We start from the raw sequence: 17,316 nt of genomic DNA on the forward strand, positions 1-17,316 counted from the left end.
CTTTGCCCCAACTCTGGGCCTCTCGCTATCACTGCAGCACAGCTCAGCAAACAGTGGGCAGGAGCTAACCACTGGCAAAGTGGATTTAACTCACAGCTTAACACAAGAAGACAGTTCTGGATGACTGCCAGAGAATATTCATTGCCATCATATCCAGTAGGGTGTCCTCGATCCTTCCCCTCCTTTTATCTAGACAGCGCACTGCTGGGATTTCACAAGTGGGAGACGGCAAAATTAAAAAAATAAACCACTTGAAACACTGTAGTCAGCTATGGTAAACCTGCTAAACTATTTCTAATTATTTGGGTGGGTCACAAGTTTTTCTTTTTTACATTGAAAGCCTTTGTCTAAGGCATAGCACGGTCAATTACCATAAAAAGCAAACTGCACAGCTATCATCTTAGGTGGTCTCCTTACTCAGACAGAAGAAATACCACTTCTTCCTGTCTAATGAATGATGACAAGCTGTTAAAGCAGACGTGAAGAATGTCTGAGCTCATAAACAAGATTACAGTAAATCTCATTCATTTATAAAGTTAAACGCGAGCATCATCATCCTGATGATGATTCAAAACTGTGTGCTCTCTGAATTCAGTCAACCAGCCAACACCGAGCCCAGGTTGCATTATGTTATAGATGACTTGTCTTAAAAAAGAAGACGCAGATAGTCTCTCGCCAGCTTCTAGAAATCAAAGTTATGGAAAAAAGAGAAGAAGTGCTCTGCCTGCAGAGGAATGTAAAAAATTCTAATGAGGCGCCTGTCGAACTGCTGAACGACACCAGTTGGTAGCTGAGGTTTAAAAGTGGAAGTGTGCTTTAGGCTGCACTTTCCCTCTTGCTGCCCCCTCTGCCTGACTCTACCTCTTAAACTCCATTAGAGGCAGTGAGACAATGCTGCACGTAGACAGGTACATGCTGAGACAAAGGCCCCCTGACAGATATCCATACTTGACGAAGTCCAGAAGACCAGACTTTACAATGCGAGGTCAACGGAGCACAGTTGGCTCATGAAAACGTTCCCTTCAAGCTGATGACAGTCAAGCTTTTTGAAACCAAATCAATGAGCTTAATCAAAAGCAGCAACGTCTATTTTACTTGTAATGGCGTTTTCAGAAAACTTGTGTCAAAGCCTGTTTGATATGAAAGCTGAGGTCTTTGCAATTTTAATCAAGGTTGTCCATATCTATACACGATTAAGTTACCTCATTATAAATGTTCCTCTCGAATACAAAACAATTAATGTTACACATGTTTTGTAAATCTACTTACAAAGAATAGGCTCCAAAATGCTTCTTTTCAGGAGCTTAAAACGTATATTTAAGTCTAAATGTCAAAACAAGACCACATAAAAATAACTATATTTGCATTGCCTAAATTGCAAGTGAGAACCTGAAACATTTGGAAGTAATAAATTAGGTGTCTGTTTTGTTTTTGATTAGTATTATTTGTCTAAAGAACTTCCCTGATGCATGGCAAAACAAAAACAAAAGCCTTGCAAATGCTAAATTGACATTTTGCTTCTTTATTTATTTAATGCAATCAGCCATATAATATCTGCCTCTGTGCAGAGAAGTTAAATTATTGCTCAATTAAGCAACATCTCCAGTGTCCAGCGATGTTATCAGTTATTTCTCATGTGATAGGCATTTTCAAGCACGCGTGCAATAGAGATTGTTGCTGAAAACATTCTCCAACGCTTGTCTCAACAGAGATAAGTTTTGTTTAGGAATTCCATTTTAAATGAAAACAAATCCACGAGACTGTGGTCGGTCTTTTTCCTGCTTCAGTCTCGCCTAAATACAACGAACAAACTGGGAAAAGTGCATTCGAACGTGGTGCAGCGATAGTATTTGAATAAAACGTACAGAAAAGATTCACTGTTCTTTTACTGACACTGCCATGTGAGATTGTATGAGGGGAGCTAAACATTAACCCACTGCAGTTTCTGGAATAGCAGCTTCATGCTTTCCCAATACAAACTTCTGCTTGGAGCTGCAGTTTGCAATGATACAGATGCAGGTTATCTGCAGGAATTACCTTGTTACAGTATAGATTAAACCTGCAGATCCATTGTTAGTAAGTCTAGTATTCAAGAGCCTAAACAGGTTTTGCTATATATGTGGTGATGCAATTGTCATTCAGAAACTGTCTAAAGCTGACAATAAAGCTCAAAGGTCATCCTGTCGGCTGCAGCTCAAACACTTTAGCCTGTTAATACCTAATAGATACAATTACCGTCACTTTTGGTGCAGCTACTGAAAAACAACTTTACAGTAAATGACTCTCAAGGTCAAACTTTAATTTTTCTCAGTGTATCCTTTTTCAGCCGCCCTTTTTGTCCAAGTGAATAAGGTCTTTGATTTATATGGGAAAGTTCCCCTGTGGTAAAGTAATCTCAAGGCTCCTGAAGTGCTCGTTTTTTTCTCGCTCGCGTTACACGTTTATTATCAGTTCAGAAAAGTGGTTAACGGGTGAGTTCTACTTTTATTTCACATTTATTGCACGTGTCGCACAAAAACAAGCACCAGTCGCATCAGAACTACAAAAGTCTGAAACAAAGAAAAAGACATTCGTCTCAGTAACCAAGTTATTGCGACAGTCATAATAAACAGTGATAACACTTACAGGAAGAGGATGAACAATTTATATTCTGCTTGAATTCATTTTGTGAGACTATCTTTAAGATTATTTAAATGCCTTCTTCCACAGCTCACAGAGGTCTCTGAATATAAAATAAACTAATCTTGGTAGTGGAGACAGTATTTGAATCAGAATGTATATTTTTGCTACTAAAGTTTCATATTTATCTTTTTTATGGTGGTAAAACTCAATTCTTTTTTTCTGTGACTGCTAACATTTTGTCTTGAACTTTGTGAGAACATTTCCTTGCAGGGGGCCTTGTTAAACAGTACTGTGAGGACTGAGACCTAGCGGTGTTTCTGTTTGATTTCCCTTCACAAACCCCCAGCCCCCATCCCTTTAATATATGAAAAGCAGTAAAGCAATTTGTTACCAAACAAACACTCTCAGCTCTGCGTGGGGCTGGCACAAGTTCTCAAGTGTTGGGATGAGGCAGCTTCCTTCAGCTGAGGATTAAAATAGAAGGATGGGAGAGTAGTGGCTGTATAATTAATGGTATTGAGGCAAAGAGGAGGCTTGAGTGAATAGTTTGTGTGTTTGCTGTCTATAATTCTGCCTCGCCACATCAGGGGATGGGACTCAGCCGGGACGTGGTGGTGGGGCGATAAACACTTCCAAGCCTGCTATTACTTCATTCTCAGATCACAGGTGTCTGAGAGCAAAACAAATCAGAATAAGTCAACAGTGTTGCTCATCAGTCTCGTGTAGTTAGTTTGAACTAGGGGTTGAATGACCACATCATTTTAAAACTCGACATTAACATAATAAAACTCGAGTAGAACTCGGAGTAGTTGATGACGTCATAGGATCTCAAGATGAAAAAATAACAAATAAAACCGCAAAAAAATGTCATTTATTATTTACACCAAAAAAAAGACCAACAAAACATTGGGAGCATATAATATGCCCCTACCATTTATCGTACAGCAAATAAGTCACAGGAACACCAAACTATTAGTTATTATTATTAAGCTGCAAAAGTGAAAGAAACGTGCAGCACGTCAAAAACGAAACTAAAAACAGTGGGGCTGTCGACCACCCCGCACCACCGCCAGCTGTGGTGCGCATTAGGTTTAGTTTTAGAGATGAATATGTTTATAGGTTTTTTATAACTTAGAGATTAATATTTTTTGCTTTTTGTTTGTGGAACAAAGTCAGAGGAAGCTGGTTCTGGTTCGGTCGATTGGACCCAGTGTTACACCATATTCTGTGACTTGCAACAGTGCATGCAACACTGCCCCCTATGGTCACAACATAAGGTGGTCACAGAATATGGTGTAACACCGGTTCACAACGAGCTCCAAACAGTCAGGAAGTTGATTCATTTTCTGTTTCCTTACGGTAGTTGAACCAGAAGATTTATCTTTAGTGAAATATTTCCAGACTATTGATGCATTTCTACCTGTTTGCCAAAACTGGGCCTGCTCTGTTCAATCTATCTGCTGGGAGGAATCCATTTAGTAGCTTCTACTAGTAGCCCGGAGTGGATCACGTGACACAATGACGTCACTGCGAATACTCTACGTGAAATTTAAAAACTCGATGGATGTCCTAGGAATCGACCTGTCGATTACTCGAGTAGTCTGTTAAAGCCCTAGTTTGAACTGATGGATCGCACCGATAGACCATAAGTCTGCAACCTCTCCAATCAAAAGGAACCATTTTGGCCATCAGCCACTAAATAAAGTCTGTCCAGAACTACAAAACCCATCTGTGGTTTGAAATAAAACATATTACTGGTATATTTTATAAAATTAAAAACAACGTTTTTGTTGGTTTGTAAAACCTCAGAATGTAGGAAAAATATTTATTGTGAAAAATCCCTTAGATACACGTTTATGTGAGTCATTCTATATTTGTGGACAATTAATAAGTATCGTGCTTTAAAATAAGAATGTATGTACTTCCTATTGTACTGGTATTTCTTGCCACTTTAATTGGTGATATGCGATTTATCTGTGCTGCTGATTATCCGATCCCGATTTCTTTTAATCTTTTCCTGTTTCAAAATTTAAATTAATTAATTAATTAATTAATTAATTAATCCATGCTGCTCTCTTGCCTTTACGCTGCTGTACTCATGTTTGGGCTGCTGTTATAATGATTTACATTTGTAGATCCTTGTATACTGCTTCTTTTTATTCTTTATATTTTTGCTATTTTTGAATGTAACTGGGAACTCGAGTACACAATTTCGTTCCACCTCATGTACCACATGTGATGCGAATGTCAATAAAGAACTTTTTTATTCAACCTTAATCACAATGAGCCTCGGAGACTTGTTTACAAGTAAGACTTGTTTTACACAGACAGACAATATATATATATAAGATAGTATGGAAAAGAGAAAACACGGGAGGAGCATTCATAACCTTGACCTTGAACTAATCCATCCTAATAAACCATTAAACTTTACAACTTCCTTTAAATATGTTCAAAACGCTTTATTCTCTGATGGATTTCAGAGAAAGATCAAACTTGAAAGTTGGATTAATGAAGACGCTAATGGACTAAGAACAAGCTATTTCACTGATCCAGTTAATCTTTTTAAATTTTTATTATTTGTGTCATTCTGTCTCAAGCACTCCATTTACATTTTTGCACAACTTTCGAGAGAAAAACTGCTCAAATTAGCCTCTTTAATGGTTATAAACACAAGAGAGAACAGGATATGGTTATCAGAGTATATGCATCAGCATTTATTTTCATATTAGTTTGGGCTGAAGCTACCAGGAGCCACTGCAGAGGAACTAAGGAGATGCATGGGAGCCCAGAGCTACAGATGCAGACCCCTGCACTAAACTGATGCAACATCAGCTGTAACAGAGTTATGGAATAAATAAAGAAGGATGTCATTGGGCAAAAAGTCAAAACGTTAATTAGACCATATGGAGAGGTTTCAGTGTGTTGCACAGACTGCCACAGGCATCCAGTGAACACACAAACTGCCTCCCAGCAGAGAGCCATCATTCTCTGCACATGTTTGCCCACATCAGTGAGCACTGCTGGCTCAGCACAAATCATATCTGGAAATAAACCAATACACTCATTTACTCCTATGGCCCCATTATTCCTACCAGAAACAAACTAATCAATCAACTGGTGAGCGCAATCGAAGATTTAGGATAATCAGCCGTGACAAGAGGCCAGCTGAATCAGATATACAGTGTCTGACTGTTTATCAGTCACAGTCAGACACAGGAGCCAGAATATTGCTCATGCGAATAATAACAGAAGCCACTTTTACACATGAGTACTGAATGTTTTGTTGTAAATATAGAAAGAGAATTCAATCTGGCTTATTTCCCCTCACCACATTTGCATGCTAGGCAGATGCATTCTCGCTCTTAAATGCAACTTTTTGGTGTTTTAAACAGTAAAAATTGACCTAATATACAAACAATTTAAAGGCTTGGATTATGAAGGACTGGATTTTGTTTAAAGATTGATTTATTAAATCAATTTTAGCTAAATAGTCTGAATAGTTCAAAATAAGTCTATATGGAGGTAATTTACAGAGATTTTTTTTGTGAGCTGGGAAGTTTCCTCTTCATTCTTTTTTTTCTGCTGACCTGTATACTGCCTTGATGTGGATACATGTATTCACTTGTGGTACTGATATCAACATAGCATTCCTAAAAGAGCATCATCTGCTGTTCACAGTGCTCTAAACACAGCAAAACACAGCCACTTTTCACATCATCTCCTTTCTCTGGGACTGGGATGGGGACAGGGTCAGGAGAAATAATTTATGTCTTCTTGTACGACTGCGTTTGAGCAGCAAGGTCGAAGGACAGCAGGCTGACAGATTCTCATTCTAAAGCGGACGTGTCGATATGACAGAAGCCTGTGATGTTTGGAAGTCATCCACTGGCCTGTCCGCTCACATCCTTCGCCTGATTACACAGGTAGCAAACATATCCCAGATGGCTATGAGGAAAGAATCCTGATGAGCCTTTCCACACCACAACAAAAATAAAACACCGTAATCCAAAGTATTACATGACTGAATCAGGCCTGTCACGATAACAAATTTTGCTGGGCAATTAATTCACTCAGAAATTATTGCGATAAACGATAATATTGCTTGAAATTTGGCAATATATGGTCATTATTGCCAAATTTAAGAAGAAATGTTTGTTAATTTGTGTTGCATGTAGTATCTTTTTTCGACCACCACATAGCAGTATAAGACTGTTTGAAACGAAGGATGGATAGTGAGGGAGTGAGCAGCGTGTCTCTTTAAGAAAAATGGGAGGGAGGCCCCATGATGTGGCATGGGCTGTCTCTCTTCAGTTTTCAAAATGGCGGACGCTCGGTGTGGTTTGAGCTCTTTAGCATAGCATTTTTCACACAAAGCTTTGAATAAAAAAAATCAGTAAACAAGTTCTCAGCTTCTTTTTGCAGAGAAAAACAACTTTTTACACCAAGGCATGGATTTCAACCGTGAATTTTGGAACTTCGACAAGCCTCGAGGTCGGCCTGTTAGCTTAGCTCGTAGCTTAGCTTCTCAGCTTAGCTGCTTTTAACGATCCAAAAACGCGATTTTGGATCGTTAAAACATTTTTAATTAAAAAAGAGAAAGGGAGAGGTCAGTGAATAGCGTCGGAGTTGAGACGTCATCCAGTGTCTTCAGTAGAAAGAGAGAGACACGAAGAAATGATAGAGCCAATAAGAAAATAAGTTGGGTGGTGTGCAAAAATGTTTACTCAGATGGGGATTTATTTTTGTTATAATAGAGGAGAAACCTTTTGTAAAAGTCTTTAGATAAACAATTCTTGGGTGTAACTTCTTTAAAACATAAGTTTAGACAAAAAAGGGGTTTATGTGAGGTTTTGGACATTGCAAAACTATAGATGAAAACATCTGAGATTTGAAAAGAAGAAAATCTTTCAAAGTAAAATTTATAATGGCTAAAAAGGCAATCAAAATACTTAACAGCAGGACGCCTTTAGGAAGATTTAGCTGTCACAATAGAATTATGGTTTATTCCAGTTTTGGCCTCATACCTGCCTTTACCTGCACAAACAGTATGTATACTGCTAAAATAAATCACTGTTCATCTGCAACTTAAGATGAAACAAAAGACATTTGAAAGACATATCTACAAAACCATGTGACAAAGGCAATACTTCTCGGAAAGATGAACAGATTCAAAAATGAAATAATATAACGTTTAGTTATTTTATTAACTAGCTTAAAACTAAAAACGATGGCTTATACAACAAAATGAACTTAAAACACACGATGATGCATCTAGAAGTAAAAGTTACAAGTTTTACAGTGTTCCTCTGAGCAAAATGTAATCAAAAATGTTCTCAGAGCTAAGATAAGAATCTGACACAACTAGAGAAGTTTTTTGAAAGAAGACAGAAGAAGAAAAAATCCTCCAAAGACTGAATCGCTCCTGTTGCATCAAAACGTTTCTACAAGATGTGATATGGGTCCAAATTGTGGAAAATTACCCACAATTTTGCTTCTGAACTTTTATTGTTGTCCTTAATAAACTTGAAATTATGTGTATAAAAAATACAATAATACCATACCATTTTATTTATAGAGCACGTAAAACAGCGACAAGGCCAACCAAAGTGCTGTGTGACAATGTTCAGTCAGGTCACCTGGATGTTTATTTTATTTTTTTTTTTGCTGAGACATTTCGTCCTTCATCCTAAGGACTTCTTCAATCTGAGGAGCCACCAGACAAAAAAAAAAAAAAGAAACTGTCCAGATGACTTGGCTGAACATTGCTGGATTATTACCTGGATTATTGAGCATGAACTTTGGTGTTTTGAACCACTTTGGCATGACAGTCTCAGAGGAGTTGATGGGGGAGAAGGTGGACCCTGGATGCCATCTTAGCACCGGCAAACTGTTTTTTCCCCCCAATATGGAGTTTGTGTTTGTGGGAATCTACTTGTCAGTTTGTTTGGTGGCTCCTCAGATTGAAGAAGTCCTTTGGATGAAGGATAAAATGTCTCAGAAAAAAAAAAAAAAAAAAAAAGAAACGGTCCAGATGACCTTACTGAACATTGATTGATTTTTACCTGGATTATTGAGCATGAACTTTGGTGTATAAAAAATAGATTTGCTCACAAAAGTGTGCCTTTAGAAATCGAGTTGTTGTTTTTTTTTACTTGCAAAGGTTGTAAAAACGACATTTTTAGCAAATTTTGTAAAGATGTTGCTCAGATACTCATAGTAAACAAAATCTTTAGATAAAACGGCTTGACAGGAAAAAGAACAACAACATGTTATAATTACGTAGAAGCGGCAGCTCATATTGTCATTTTGACAGGACTGTGGTCTGTCGATGTTTTGGATGCTGGGGTGGTTTAATCAATCGGTTTGGGAAAGACTGAGACGCTGTTAAGCCAACAGCAGAAACATGAGCATCACCGCAGCAGCAGCTCTGACCACACGGGCTGTTTAAACACCCCACAGAGAATGTAATCAGTTCAGTCAGACGTTGCTCTGCACATCCTCTGAAGATCATTTTCATCAGTCAAACTGAGCTGATCGATCGGCATCTGCTTGGCCCACAAGAGTATATCTCTGCAGCAATCAAAGTAAAGTACATAAATTCATTAGTGATGAATGATGGGATGTGTTTTAAATGCTCAGGTCGAGCTAGCATATAACAGAGGTGCATTAAAGTGATACATGGGATTAAATAAGATCCGAGCAGTGAAAGAGGAAAACACAGCCAGCCATCTTGGAACGCCAGAGCTGGGATGAAAGCTTGATTTATATCTCCTCACACTTGCCAAATACTTCCACTACAGCTACCAGGCATTCACTGTGTGCCTACTGAACAAGTTGTACATGCACATTTAAGCTTGCAAAGAGGAGGTAATAAGAAAAGGTTCTTGCCGGATAAGCACATTAACAACACCAGAGGGAAGGACAAAAAGGAAGGCCATCTTATTATTACCCAGGCAGAACACCTCAGGGGAGTCCGTCATGTCTCTGGAGACTGACTGTCCTGTCCCCTGCAGCTCACAGCAAGGGCCGATTTCAGAACGGAGAGATCATTTGAAAGCTCAGGTGAGCCGTGACAATCAGCATCACTTGCAAGAAATGACAGAAAGCTTCTAATTCACGGTTCTCCTGCTGGGAAATCTTCATGAGGACGCAAAATCTAACAAAAGCGTAGCCAAGTTACACACATAACGAGTTTCAAGTTCAGTCATTGATTGTGGCACAAGTCCAAAGCATAGCAGAGTGCACTTCTAGTCCAATTCAAAAACGGTCAGGGCGCAGAGATAATCAATTTATACAAAGTCATTTGGACTGTGATAAGTCACCTAGTGTTGCATAACAGTGGTGCCCTCCTAAATCACAGCAGCCATGGTGTAAACCTGCACAGCGTGTTGCTGCTGGCTCGTGCAGCATTCCAAACTAGTCCTGCAACCGTGGCTCGTCATGTTTTCAGGCAGGTTCCCTGCTGCACACCACACTTGGAGCAGCTACCGCTGCAGTTTAACTACAACTGTACATTAAAAACACACAAAGACAATATTACTACAGCAAGACTGACATAATAATACAGTTGGTAACTGTTCAGTTGGTTTTTATTTTATCTTGGTTTATGGATCAAGACAAACAAATTGCACTTACAGCATGCTCACTAGGGCTGCCGAGAATAATGAACATACGTGTAACCGATAACGATAATCTGATAAACAATATTTTTTAAAACAATTTTTATGACTTTATCTTATCTAACAAGGTTGAGTCAGGTCCTGTAGACGGGCTTGTGTTTGTTGAAACGTTTCTAAAAGAGTAGTCAAGCTGCTGAGAGTGGTGTCTGATTTTAACCTTAAACAGACCACCTCCACGGCCTCATCAACAGGAAGACATATAAAGTGACCACACTTTCCACAGAGCAACTGTGTCAGCTCTTGAAACTGCGCCTGCAGTCAACCTACTTCACGTATGGGGGCAATATTATAGGCAGAAACATGGGTGTGCTATGGGGTCTCCAGTTTTTCCTTTTGTTGCCAACCTGTACATGGAGGAGCCTTGGTGTCCTTTTCAGGGACACCACCGAGTCATTGGTTCAGGTATGTTGATGACACCTGGGTTAAAATTTAATCTCAGGAAGTCCAACATTTCACTGACCACATAAACTCTGCATAAATATAAAGTTCACAGGACAAGATGTAAAAAATGGCAGGTGGCTTTCTTGGACTGTGAGGTCTCAGTCTCTGATAGAGGACATTTGCAAATTGATGTGTACCACAAACACACCCACACAAACCAGTACTTGCAGTTTGACTCAAATAACCCACTGGAGCACAAGTTAGGAGTCACCAGGACTCTGTACCACAGAGCGGAGAGCGTCCTGACAAACCCAGGAGCCAGGCAGAAGGAGAGATCCCACTCAAGGCAAGCCCTGGAGCAATGTGGATATCCTAACTGGATCTTCCTGAAAGCAGAGAAACCCAAACAGGACTCCAGCCAGCCACCATGTGAAAAAGAGGAACCTAGACCTAGACCAGTGGATGTTGCCTGAGTTTCAGAGAAACCGAGATGTTAATTGTCTAAGTATGGCATCCCAGTGGCTTTCAAACCCCAAAACACATTACAGCAAAGATCCGGTCCTCTGGAGCAAACAGTAATTGGGGACTGCCCAGTTAGGATATGCAAATTGCTCCAGGGCCTGTCTTGTGTGGAATTTCTCCTCCCTTGCTCCCGAGTTAGTAGCGATGTAACTCGCATCACTCACTGGAGAACACTGGCCAAAAGGATGGCCCAGCACAGAAGAGCAACATCATCAGGTCTTTCTTTTGTACATGAACAGCTAGTTCTGGGTGTCACCAGCAAACTGGTTGATCCTCTACGCAAAGGTGCTGCTTGTGACTGAGTTTGTTGCAGCTCCTCAGACTGAAGAAGTCTTTTGGATAAAAGATGAAACATTTCAACAAAGAAGAACCCGTCCAGAGGACCTGACTCAACTTTGTTAGATTTATCTACCGGTACCTGGATTATTGAGCATGCAGCCAGAGACTTACCTTAAATTTCAATTTTTAAAAAGAGTTTTTTTCTCCACACGGTTAGTATGTGCTGCCTACAGCTGTCGAGTTTCGGTCTGTTCCGCCTGAGCTGCAGTTTCAAACTGTCATGGCAGATAAAGAAGAGCCCGCTCTGCGACAAGTGTCAAATGGAACAAGTTATTAAAACTTTTGAAAGGCCGATGGGGCCCAAAGTTTGGGAGTACTTCAAACTTACTGACAATAAAAGGATCATTTGTATGATCTCTGCTAGGATTTCTTGGCTTTCTACATTTTAACAGTTGACGCACAAAGCTACTGAAGACACGTCAAAAATAAATAAATAAAGCACTGCAAGCTTTAAACACTAAATACGCTCTAAGAAGTTAGACAAGTTGCATGTCTGTTGCATTTTCAAGAGAATATGCAGTTGACACATATTTTAGACTAGAATCTGGGTTTACGTTGGACTGAGGTCCTCTTGACGGATTCTTCTTTGTTGAAACATTTCGGCTTTTATCCAAAAGACTTCGTCAGTCTGAGGAGCTGCAACAAACTCAGTCTTACAAACGGCACCTTTTGTGCTGAGAAGGTGCCATGTATAAGACTGAGTTTGTTGCAGCTCGTTAGATTTATCTACCTGGATTATTGAGCATGCATCAGGACGTGTGTCGAGTTGTGTTTCTGACGTAAAATGTGCCCATTTTAGAGGAAATGCACAGGAGCAAGTTTTCACTTCCTCATCGCAAACAGCCACAGGTGACTCCTTCCTAATTAGTATTCAAGTCAAGTATGCTATGTAAACACAAGAACAATATCAAATCACAACTCCTAGCAATAGCAATGATAAAAGCTAAGCTGGTTCTATAGAAACATACAACAAAATGTCTATAATGCTTAAAAAAGTTGGGGGATGAGGTCTATTTTCACCTTCAACACTGCCAGTCCAACTTTATTTCTGGTTTCAGCTGAGCTTCTTGCTGAGGAAAGCTAGGCCCAGTATCCAAAAATATGTCATTGAAGCACACAGGAAACAGGCAATGAAAAGAGGAAAGGCTGGGATAGCTGCCATGATTGTTATGATCCAGATCTATCTGCACTTTGCACCTGAAACAACAGAAAAAAGGACTACAGTGCAACTTTCCAGACAGTGCGCTGTAGTGTTACATATGGTAGGGGTTAATTAGACACAAATAGGAGGGTATTTCATTCCTAAAAGAATGTGTGAGGTAATAAAAGGATATCCCCTCAGTCAACCTGAAACCTGTATTTGTTTATAAAGTCATTTGAATTCAGGAGTTTGCCTCAAAGCGGTCTGATTCATCCCTCCGAGAGCCGAGAGCAAAGCAGAAACTCCCAGACTGGAAATGGATTCCTTTCACTTTAAAGCAAAGGATGTGGAATGCTGGAGAAATCCAAAGAATGATTATTTTTAGTTTTAATGCAGGAAAGCTAGCCGTCTACAAGAATGCTTTCACTGTCTAGATGCCTTGAAGTTTTATCTGATCCGTGTTCCTAGAGCTACGATACCAATAATACTGATAATACTGAAGATAAGCTCACACGCTGTGTTGATGTTGCCTGATTTACTACATGAAACGTAGCGAACGTAGCTCCAGAAAACAGTTGTAAACATAAAGAGGAATGAGGACTAACCGAACAGACCTGTCTATGCATCAAAAACTGTACTGTGTCAGACATGACCAAAACCTTCGAACATTCCTTTCTGCTTCTTAGATTCTCTTTTTCTTGCGCTTTACTTCTCTCTCCTCCTCCTTTTTTTTTTTTTTGTATGTGGAATTATTTTCCAAAGCTGCCCACCCGTGTTCTGTGCGAGGCGTGGACTCGCAGCTCTCACTGACGTTTTGATTCTTCCCCGAGCCGAGTTCTGTAATCCCTTCCAGAGAAAGTGTTCGGGCCGAAAAAGGAGACTGAAGCAACTGGCAGACATGTCGAGACAATGCCGAGCACGTCATCAATGGGTGGCAGCGGAGATAGCCTGCAGCAACACATCATCAACATTAGTAGAACTCCGGATTTTATTATGGAACACTATTTCTTCCATCTCTCGCTGTCATTCTTTTAAAGTGGTTGTTTGCTATTATTCTGAATTACTTTGTCATGTCTGTTTTCTGAGCTCTATCTCACGTACTATTTTCAGCCAGTGCGAGGTTTGATGGGAGCAGAGGAGGGGAATTACTCATCGTCTGATCTCAGCCCGACTGTGGGTTTTGGTTTAGGTTTGAGAGTTGAAAGCAGAATGACAGAAACCAGAGACCAAGATTGTTTTAGTTCATGAATATATAAGAAAGAGACCACAAATTAAGTCCAGGCTGTCAGTCGGGAACACATCATAGGCAATTGTGGCACTCTGCACCTGCCTCACTGAATAAATCCCAATCTCCTGCACAGATAACGACAGGGTTTGAGCTGCTGGTAAGTTTGTGATTGAAATTTCCAAAACTTTGTCTCATGTGGGGGATTTTTCTTTGTCAGCACTGCAATGAAGAGATTACATCATCACTATGGTAGCCCGCAAGCCGTCAGCTTTCCTCCGTCAGCCGATGTACAGTCAGCCGTCTGACCCAGACAAAGAGAACATTCCAACAGTTCAACCAGCAGGAAGCGCAGACCCATAGTCACACCTCATTATGGTCAAACTCATCAACCCCATCTGTCACCAGCAAAAGGATGCTCATGCTAAAACACACCCACCACAAGCTACATCATCCTCAAGTCACTTGACCTCTGACTATGATCTGACTAGCATCGCATGCATCACTCTCCAAGCTCATTGTAGTTCTCCTTTTTTATGTAGAAAAGTTGTATACATCCACATTATTGCTCAAATTTAGGTCCAAACGTAGGAGTATGTGACTCATCTTCCTGTTCGTAACAATGTGTGAAGAAATGATGGTAAATGGACTGCACTTATATAGCACTTACACTACAAGCTGTGCCCTCTTTACCCATTCATACAGCACTCTACTAGAGCTATACAAAGCTAATCTGAATCTGTGGAGACTAATCGGTGCTTGATCACATTCATACACCAAAGGGACACACATCAGAGGCAATGAGGGGTTCTTGCCCAGGGACACTTTGGCATGTGACTGCTGGTGGAATTGAACCCCCAACTATTGCATTGGAGGATGACTGCTCTAACCACTCAGCCACCCAATGATCCTGCCTCTGACCAAAAACTGCACCAAAGCATCAAGGGTCACATCTCAGTAGGGGGAAAAGATCACAAAATCACAGCAATTGTGCAATATTTAAATTTCTACAGATGAAGAAGCAGCATTTTCTTATAAGAGCATGATCTACTTTAACAATGTGAATCATTGAATCCACAAAAATGGGGATTTTTAAGTTAAAGAAGTAAATAACAATAATCCCATTATGCTATGAAACTTAAGCAGTTAATTCAAGCAGCTGCAGCCAACACATTCCTTAGTGGCAAATTATAAAGCAGCACAAAGCTCCTCTTGTTTCCTTTTATCTTTGTTCAAGCTATTCCCTTTGAATCAATACACAGGAGACAATAGAAAAATAAGCTCAACTTAGCAACAGGAAACGTCCTCATGCGAATGCGTCCTCTGCACAAACTTCTCTACAAAGGGAAACGATAAAAACTGTTGTGCGAGAAGAACGATGCCAAAGTGGGAAAAAAAGAAACAATTCTTCAGTAATATATGTGAGGACTATTTATACGGATGAGAAACACAAGGGGTGGTATTTCTAACTCCTGAAGGGGCAACATTTGCTTTTAGATTCCTTTGAATGGCTCTTTTCATCCTATCCTTGCTCAAAATAGTTCCAAGCCCCGCTCAGATGAGCCATTAAACCCACACAGCAACAGAGAACATTCTTTCCCTGAACATAATAAAGCTGCTGCATTCGCGTTAGATTTATCCTCTGCGAGGAATCCCATCAAAAGTAGGGAGCAGTCTGGTGGAAGATTAGAGTCAGCAGTAAAGGTGGCAGTGGAGCTGTGATCAGTCATGCCCACCACTGCAGGTCAGCTAAGCCTATGGAGAATGCTAAAAATCCTTGATCCTGGCCCACAGCTAAACTCTGTGGCTTGCTGTTATTTTATGGGTGAAAGCCAAGGTAGCCATAAAGCACTGTAATTATATTTGTGTATCTGCCGTGAAGGTTTGTAAACACAGTGATAACCTTAAATGACCCTGCAGCGCCTCACTTTTTCTGTTTTCTCCTGTGATGGTCGAGGCGACGCTCATCACCCGCCATCGAAGCGTCAGTCATGTTTTGCTTGCATCCGTGTTCATTTGTCTGCATCGTTAGCAAAACATCTCGCGAACCACTAACGGGATGAATTAAAGTTTCAGAAAGTAATCACTGAATGAATGCACACATATCTTACAGGACACAAAAATGGCTACAACTCAGTCCGTTTTACAGATAATGAGATCTAATTTGGTGTGGTAGTAGCTGAGGATCGTCCAAAACACATAATTTGAACACAAGTGGGTTTTTTTGGTTTTTTTTTAGCAAAATATATCATAAACCACTACATATTCCAATGAAACTCTTAAAAAAGTAATGATTGTATGTAAATCTGCACACAATAAACTTCTGGAGTCAATCAAATTCAAGATGGCCACCACAGCTAATCGACCTTAGACTACACAAAGATGAATATTACACATACTGAGCTAAAATACTTCCTACATTAAGAATAAGTTTCTAATCAAACCATATATAGTTAAAGCAAGTCATGTTAGAGCATGTAGACGCAGGTGGACTCATGCTTGGACAGATGTTGATCATCTGGAGCTTCTCTCGTGGCAGCACGGGGGACAGGTGAGCTTTTTTTTTTTTTTTTTTTTTTTTGGACGGTGACATCCATTTTATTTGCACACATCTACACGAAGCCACATGTGAAACACCTTCCCGCAGGAAAACTGCGTGCCCTTGACACATTCACGGCGGTTTGGACATTTCGACACTTTCCGTTTACCTCGAATAAATAAATAAAAAAAGCTGTGATTTACGGCGCACAGCCTCCACCGTGTGCACGCAGCCGACAGATGTTTGTGCACCGACAGCCCGCACGTGATCCCCTCACCTTTTTTCTCCTCTTTTTGGATGTCACACAACAACCGCGGTTTTCCTCCTTTTGTCTCAACTCGTGCGGTGCTGCTTAGTCCCGAGTCAAAAACTACGCAGAGCTCCTTTTTGTCCTCTGTCTTCGCGGTCTGGTTCCGGTTTAGCTCCGAAAACCCCGTCCCCGGTGTCTCCCTCCGAAAGGCAACTTGGAAGTTTGGTAGAAAGTTGCGGTTTAGCCTCGCTGCGGTATGCAGTTTGCCGAGGGGATGAGCTCATTCAAGGCTATCGCTCGCTCTTTCTCTCTCTCGCTCGCTCTCTTTGCCCTGGAGTCTCGCGAGAAAACTTCTAAGGGAAAGCGAAGCGTTGCCGTGGCAACAGGGCTCACCTGTAGACAACAAGGCTCCACAACAAACAGAAGAGTGCTCACTCCGCGTTGAAAACATGGAATAGAAACTACGGATAAAAACGCCCCAAAACGTTTCAGTTTCTGCCTTTTACGTGCACTTTTAAAGGCCATTTCAATGTAAATTGTCTCGTTTACCTTTTTTTCCCCCTCTGGTTCATTTTTGCAGCCATTTTTCATTCATTCAACCTTTATTTATACATT

At 40.4% G+C, this 17,316-nt stretch overlaps 1 protein-coding gene across 1 annotated transcript in view; it reads right to left on the reverse strand.

Annotated features, from left to right (window-relative positions):
- The window catches only part of LOC119427579 (signal-induced proliferation-associated 1-like protein 1), a 38,905-nt gene extending 21,897 nt beyond the window's left edge, over nucleotides 1–17,008 (reverse strand). Inside the window, exon 1 of the mRNA XM_037695214.1 lies at nucleotides 16,729–17,008. The gene's annotated coding sequence lies outside the window, so the exon portion shown is untranslated. The remainder of the gene's footprint in view (nucleotides 1–16,728) is intronic.
- Between the last annotated feature and the right edge of the window lie 308 nt (nucleotides 17,009–17,316).

The sequence above is a fragment of the Nematolebias whitei genome, chromosome 21 (assembly GCF_014905685.2).
Source record: "Nematolebias whitei isolate Nwh7 chromosome 21, NemWhi1, whole genome shotgun sequence".
Classification (NCBI taxonomy): domain Eukaryota; kingdom Metazoa; phylum Chordata; class Actinopteri; order Cyprinodontiformes; family Rivulidae; genus Nematolebias; species Nematolebias whitei.